The sequence below is a fragment of the Peromyscus leucopus genome, unplaced genomic scaffold (assembly GCF_004664715.2).
Source record: "Peromyscus leucopus breed LL Stock unplaced genomic scaffold, UCI_PerLeu_2.1 scaffold_1309, whole genome shotgun sequence".
Classification (NCBI taxonomy): domain Eukaryota; kingdom Metazoa; phylum Chordata; class Mammalia; order Rodentia; family Cricetidae; genus Peromyscus; species Peromyscus leucopus.
This window is the reverse complement of record NW_023504456.1, coordinates 17,104-24,018: the sequence shown is the minus strand read 5'-3', so window position 1 is coordinate 24,018 and position 6,915 is coordinate 17,104. Positions and strand designations below refer to the sequence as shown.

The window sequence follows — 6,915 nt, the reverse complement described above, 5'->3', positions numbered from 1 at the left end:
ACCTGGCAGTGTCCCCATGCCATAGTGCATGACCCAAAATGCATAAACCTGTGGGCAGCACTGTTGGAGTTTGGGAGTAATTACAATAAAAGAAGACTTGAGTAAAGAGATGAAATGTATTGGAAGGAACAGAATTGCTGGCAAAGCCTTAGGGTGTGTATGATGTATTCAGTAAAACATCCTGAATAGACACCCCTGACAGGGTTTTGTACCTATTTTGTGGTTATTCCACAGGAATATCTATCTGACGAGGGGGAAGTAACACAGCTGTTAACCAAAGACAAGTGTTATTCCTTCCTGTACTGGTAGGAATAGGACTTATCATCTCCCTTGAATCTTCCCGGGCTACAACAACTGCCCTCACCCAGACACATCCTCTGACTGGAGACTTCAGACACAGACTTGATCAGACAGTGACATCTACAACTGAGAGCCTCCAGTCACTCTGAAGACAGATGAAATGTCCTGCCAGGGTAATAATAAAGAACACTAGACAGAGTAACTGCTGAATATGGAGACACTTACTTGGTATTCTGGAAAGAATGTGGCTTCTAGGTAAACAAATCAGATGTGATAACTAATGTCAACACCCTCAAAATACTCCACTAGACCTGCTCTAAAAATTCCAGCCATAGATCAAATTATCTGGTTCCATTCCTGCTCATTTTCTTGGCTCCAACCCTCTATCAGTGCTCTGATTGTACTGTTTTATTTGGATGCTTGCCCCCTGCTTTATTTATTGAGTCTGGTGACAGATCACCACCATTGCTAAAATTACCAACAATCAGGTCATGGTTCACTACCAGAACCTGGATTCTTCTGACACAGGAGACAGCTTACCCAAGGTTTACAGTGATGCCTCTTCATTAATAACTAAAACCAGGAAGATGTTGGAAGTCATGGTTGACTGGTGAAGGTCACAGCCTGCCATGAGCCTAGCACCTTTACCTACAAGCTGAGCAAAATGCAACCACCTCCCTCTAGCAGAACTTCCTGCTCTCTACCCAGCTTTATCTGGACAATGTCCCCAGGCCTGGAAAAATGACCTAATCCAAAAGCTGTCTCTGAAACAAAATGCCTGATTCATCTTTAACTTAGTCCTTGGCACAGATCCCCACTAGGAAGACTTGTACTAGGAGCTCTGTTTTGGACCCTACAGCCACATACTAAGCCTTGTGATAGGGGTGTGCACTTTAATGCTAATTAGGGTTTGTCCCCAAGCTCCGGATACATTCCTTATACTCTGGAATAAAATTGAACTTATTCACTGAAATCTTTATCCCAAAGAGTTGTCTGCATTCCTGCTCATGGGTCAACAAAGATTTAGTTGCCCCATCTGCCCCTTTACCCTCTTGATCTGGTGGTAAACAGGCCCAGAGTTAGAGGACCCCCATACAAGTCATTGTCTTTTACTTTTTATCTTTGGTCTAGTTAGATGTTTCATAATTCCTGGAATATTGACCAAGGATAATTGTTGTACAAAAAACTAGAGTGACATAGAAGTTAATTAAAGAAAAATTCATTGTATCCAACACAGCAGAATGTCTGGCCAAAATGGATATTCAACCTTCACATCACATGGGTCAATCACCTGGCCAGGAGATTATGCCCCAAGAGGAGGAACCATTCCTAAATGATGGGATCACCTGAAGTCGCATTGAAGTAGAGATTTTTTTTAAAAAAAATCACTTTGATGATCTATTTTAATTTTTCTTCGCATATTTCATATGCTAGCAAGGCTCTTACAGAGCACAGCCATGCTGCTCTGAATGATCCTTCTTTCTTTCTCTGCTCTAAGCATGATTGAGCCAATGTTTTTTATTCTTTAGTATTTCTTCAAGCCCCACACCCCACCATGGGGCTGTCTGCCACTGTGTGACTCATCTCTGTTCTGGCTTACCTCAAGTTCATGGTTCTTTCCCAACACTAGTTGGTTCACAGATGGGAAAATATCAGACTCCTGATTACATGTTGATGGTCTTCCTTATGAATTTTATGCTAGTATGATTTTGAAAGTGTGGACTGTACTGTACAATAAGCCCCCTTGGAAATAAATTCAACAAATCCCTTAATGTATGCTGAAGTGCACCTCTTCACACCTGATGACAACACAAATTCAAAACTTTGATGCTCCCAAAGGATACATGGAAACTTTTTCTAACTTTTGATAGCTATTCCTTAGCATCCAACAAAGTAATAAACATTATCAATAACAAAGTAAAAATTGTGATTTGCCCTGAGGATTAATTTTTTTCCTTCATTAGAGGTATCCCAAAGTCTCCATTGCAAACACTGTCACTGACACCACACATGACAAAGTAATGCACTCTCTGAGGGATGTTAGTCTAATAAACAGTCCTTTTATGAGCACTGGTATCCTGTGTTCATTCAGGCACCTGCACTATGTTCCATGGAAAATATTGGAGAGGTAAGCCTTTCCTTGTACCTTTCTCAGGAAGAGAAGACCTTCAAATGGAGAATAAATAAGAGCTTTGTTTCTTCAGTAAGTGTATAGGAGCTGGCCTCCATCTCTGTGAGCATCTCTATCCTTCCTGTGGCTGGACAGGTGGGATTATTGCACCTGTAGATGTCTGCTTAACATTCTCTTCTCCCTATTGCAACTCTTCTGAAGTCAACATTAATGGTTAGCATAGTTGCTTTTTGTCTCTTCTTTGCCTAATGATGCCAATGATTTCTTCATCCCAAGGAAATGTTCGTTTCATAAGCTTAACACTTAGTTGAAAATGTCATTGAACTTGACATCCGTGTATGGGATGGTTAATTTTAACTGATAGATGGAGACTGACTTTTGCTCTGGAAAGCAATATATGAAGTAAGCTGCAGATTAAATAAGAGCTTTCAAAGCATGATTCAAAGACATGAGTTTCCAAAGAATTTGTCTGTGCAAATGGTTTAACTGTGATGGTTTATCACCACATTTTGAGTGTGGCTGAGGGAAGCTGGTGATGGCTCAGTTTCTCTCCAGTTTCTGCTTCCTCATTAAAATAGGGAAGATACACAACATTATGAATAAATGAAATACTTTGGTACCTGGGGATTTTTCCATATGTGTGTGTAAATTGAGTTCTTTATATATTTTGGAAATCAGCCCTCTGTGAGATGTGGGTTGGAGATGATCTTTCCCATTCTGAAGGCTGCTGTTTTGTCCTATTGACAGTGTCCTTTGCCTTACAGAAGCTTTTCAGTTTCATGGGGTCCCATTTATTAGTTGTTGATCTTAGTGTCTGCACTATTAGTGTTTTATTCAGGAAATTGTCTCCTGTGCCAAAAGTTTAAAGCTGTTCCCCACTTTCTCTTCTATCAGGTTCAGTGTAGCTGGATTTATGTTGAGTTCTTTGATTCACTTGGACTTGAGTTTTGTTCATGGTGATAGATATGGATCTATGTGCAATAATCTACATGCAGACATTCAGTTAGACCAGCACCATTTGTTGAAGATAGTTCCTATTTTCCATGTATAATTTTTGCTTCTTTGTCAAAAATCAGGTGTCCATAGGTGTATTGATTTATGCATGGGTCTTTGATTCCATTGATCAACTTTTCTTTTTTTATGTCAATAACATGTGGGTTTTATTACTATTGTTCATTAGTACAGCTTGAAATCTGGCATGATGATACCTCTAGAAGTTCTTCTGTACATGATTCTTTTAGCTATCTGGCTTTCTTGTTTTCCATATGTAGTTGAGTATTGTTATTTCAAGGTCTGTAAAGGATTGTGTTTGGATTTTAATGGAGATTGCATTGAATCTGTAGATTGCTTTTGGTAGGATGGCCATTTTTACTATGTTAATTTTACAAATCTATCTGCATGTTAGATATATCCATCTTCTGATGTCTTCTTCAAATTCTTCTTCAAACACTTGATGTTCTTGTCATATAAGTCTTTCACTTGCTTGGTTAGAGTTACATCAAGATATTTTATATTCTTTGTGGCTATTTTGAAGGGTATTTTTTTTATTTCTTTCTCAACCAGTTATCATTTGTATATAGGAGGGCTACTGATTTTTTTGAGTTAGTCCTGTATGCAGTCACCTCACATAAGATGTTTATCTGCCAAAGGAGTTTCCTCATAGAACTTTTGTGGTTGCTTATGTACATAAGGATATACATGTATAAATTGAGGTTCATATTTGTGATCAGAAAACTGGTTACTTTTTTGAAATATTTTGTATTCTATCATTTTGATGATCTGTATAAAATTTTCACAAAAGCTGATGGGTTCTTTTTTGGCCACTTACTTTACTTACATGACTTTGTGAATTATAAGTTTGAATTCTTGTCATTTTAAAGATATAGTAATTTTACTTTATACATCTAGTGTTATAACTGCCTGTATGTCTGGCACCACATTTGTGCAGTGCCACAAAAGCCATGAGAGGGCATTCAACTTGGGGAACTGATGTTACAGATGGATGTTAACAACCATGTGAGTGCTGGATTTGGACAAGGGTCTTGTGAAGAGCCATCTCTCCAACCTCCAATTTGTATTTCTTAACACATTTTATCATTGAGGGAAGATGTTGCATATGAAAGATAAAAAAATGTGTTCCCCTGTTTACTCTTCATATGTTTATATGCCTTACTGTGTTATAATAGGTGTCATGTTGACCAAGAATGATACAACTGAATCACTAATACACTTCCAACATGAGGTGAGGGAAAGTACATAAAGTACAAAGTAATAGTCTGAGTTGTCTATGCAGTGTTCTTCAGGACAAGCTCCTGTACTGTGATACAATAGTGTCTCCCTTCATAGAAGAAGTAAGACATAAATCATTCTAATGCTCAGACATTGAGAAGTGTTTTGAAGAGAGCAGTGTTCCTCCTGGTCATCACTCCATCCTGCACAGAAGTTGTCTCCATGTCCTCTCAGAATAAAACTCTAAAAGCCACTGAGGAATTGGCTCTGCAGACACTCCTGCTTTTTGAGATTGGGTGTGGGACACTGGCCAACATTCTTCTGTTTGTCCATAATTTCTCTCCCATCTTTACTGGCTCTCGACTGAGGCCCACACAGGTCATTGTCACCAACTTGGCCTTGGCCAATGCCTTCCTTCTCCTCATCACTGCATTTCCAAACAACGTGATGGTTTTTGTTCCAAGGAGTCCTCAAACTAACCTGCAATGCAAAATTGAGTACTTCATTCGCCTGGTGGCTCGAAGCACAAACATGTGCTCCACCTGTGCCCTGAGCATCCATCAGTTTATCACTCTTGTTCCTGGTCATTGGAGTAGGCTGATGCCTCGAGGAAGAGCCCTAATGCCCTGAGTTATTCTTGTTACAGTTGTTGGTTGTTCAGTGTCTTAAATAATGTCTACATTCCAATGAAAGTCAGTGGTCCACAGAGCACAGGCAATGACACTAACAATCAAAGCAAGTGGGTCTGCTCCACATCTGGATTCAGTGCAGGCATTGTCATCTTGCGTTTTTCCCATGATGCCACATTCATCAGCATCATGATCTGGACCAGTGTCTCCATTGTGCTTCTCCTCCATAGACATCACAAGCGAACCCAGCACATTCTTACTGCAAATCAGAACCACCGAGGCCATGCTGAGACCAGAGCAGCCCACACCATCCTCATGCTGGTGGTCACATTTGTTGGCTTGTACCTCCTAAATTTTATTTGTGTAATCTTTCAAACTTTTTTAATGGAATATCGCATTTGGTTGAGGCATGTAAATGAAGTTTTGACTGCAGGCTTCCCCACAGTTTCTCCATTCCTGTTGATCTTTAGGGATCCTAAGGATCCCTGTTCTGTGCTCTTCAACTGCTAAAAACCACAGTCAACATGATAAACATAGAAGACAGCTTTACTAATATCCATATATACTCTATTAAGTAAAAGTTGTTTGAAAATCCTTCCTCATATACCAGACATGTTGACTCACTAAACTTATCCCAGCACTGGGAGACTGAGACAGGAGGATTGCAATGCCGTCAATGGCATGTCAGCCTGCAGAGTGAGATCCAGGCCAAATTGTGACAAGGAGACCCAGTCTCACAACTCTGTATCCTCACCCTTTTTTCTCTGCTGAGTAGTACTCCATTGTGTATATGTACCATATTTTCTTTATCCATTCTTCAGTTGAGGGGTATCTAGTTGTTTCCATGTTCTGGCTATTACAAATTGTGGTGGTATTGTTTTTTCCCAAAATATTGTGTACCCTAATAAACTCATCTGGGGTCATAGAACAGAACAGTCACTAGATATAGAGGCCAGAAAATGGTGGCACACACACCTTTAATCCTAGCATTCCAGAGGCAGAAATCCCTCTGAATCTCTCTGAATTCAAGGCCACATTGGAAACAGCCAGGCATGGCGACACATGCCTTTAATCCCAGAAAGTGAGCCTTTAATCCCAGGGAGTGATGGCAGAAAACAGAAAGTTATATAAGGCGTGAAGACCAGAAACTAGAAGCTTTTAGCTGGTTAAGCTTTTAGGCTTTGAGCAGCAAAGTTCAGCTGAGATTCATTCCGGATGAGGACACAGAGGTTTCCAGTCTGAGGAAATAGGATCAGCTGAGAAACTGGCAAGGTGAGGTAGCTGTGGCTTGTTCTGCTTCTCTGATCTTCCAGCATTCACCCCAATACCTGGCTCAGGTTTGATTTTATTAGTAAGACTTTTTAAGATTCCTGCTACAATCCTCTACACCAGAGATTCTCTCTTCCATTTCTTGAATTCTGTTGGTTATGCTTGCTTCTGTGTTTCCTGTTCATTTACTCAGATTTACTATTTCCAGCATTTCCTCTGTTTGTGTCTTCTTCATTGTTTCTATTTCAGTTTTCTGGTCTTGAACTGTTTCAATCACATGTTTAATTGCTTTTTCCTGGTTTTCTTGGATTTCTTTAAGGGATTTATTGATATCTTCCAATTTTTTATTTGTCTTTT

General features: G+C 39.7%; 1 pseudogene; it reads left to right on the top strand.

The window, feature by feature from the left end:
• The first annotated feature begins 4,882 nt into the window (after positions 1-4,882).
• LOC114688028 lies at positions 4,883-5,799 on the top strand (annotated as a pseudogene).
• The last annotated feature ends 1,116 nt before the right edge of the window (positions 5,800-6,915 follow it).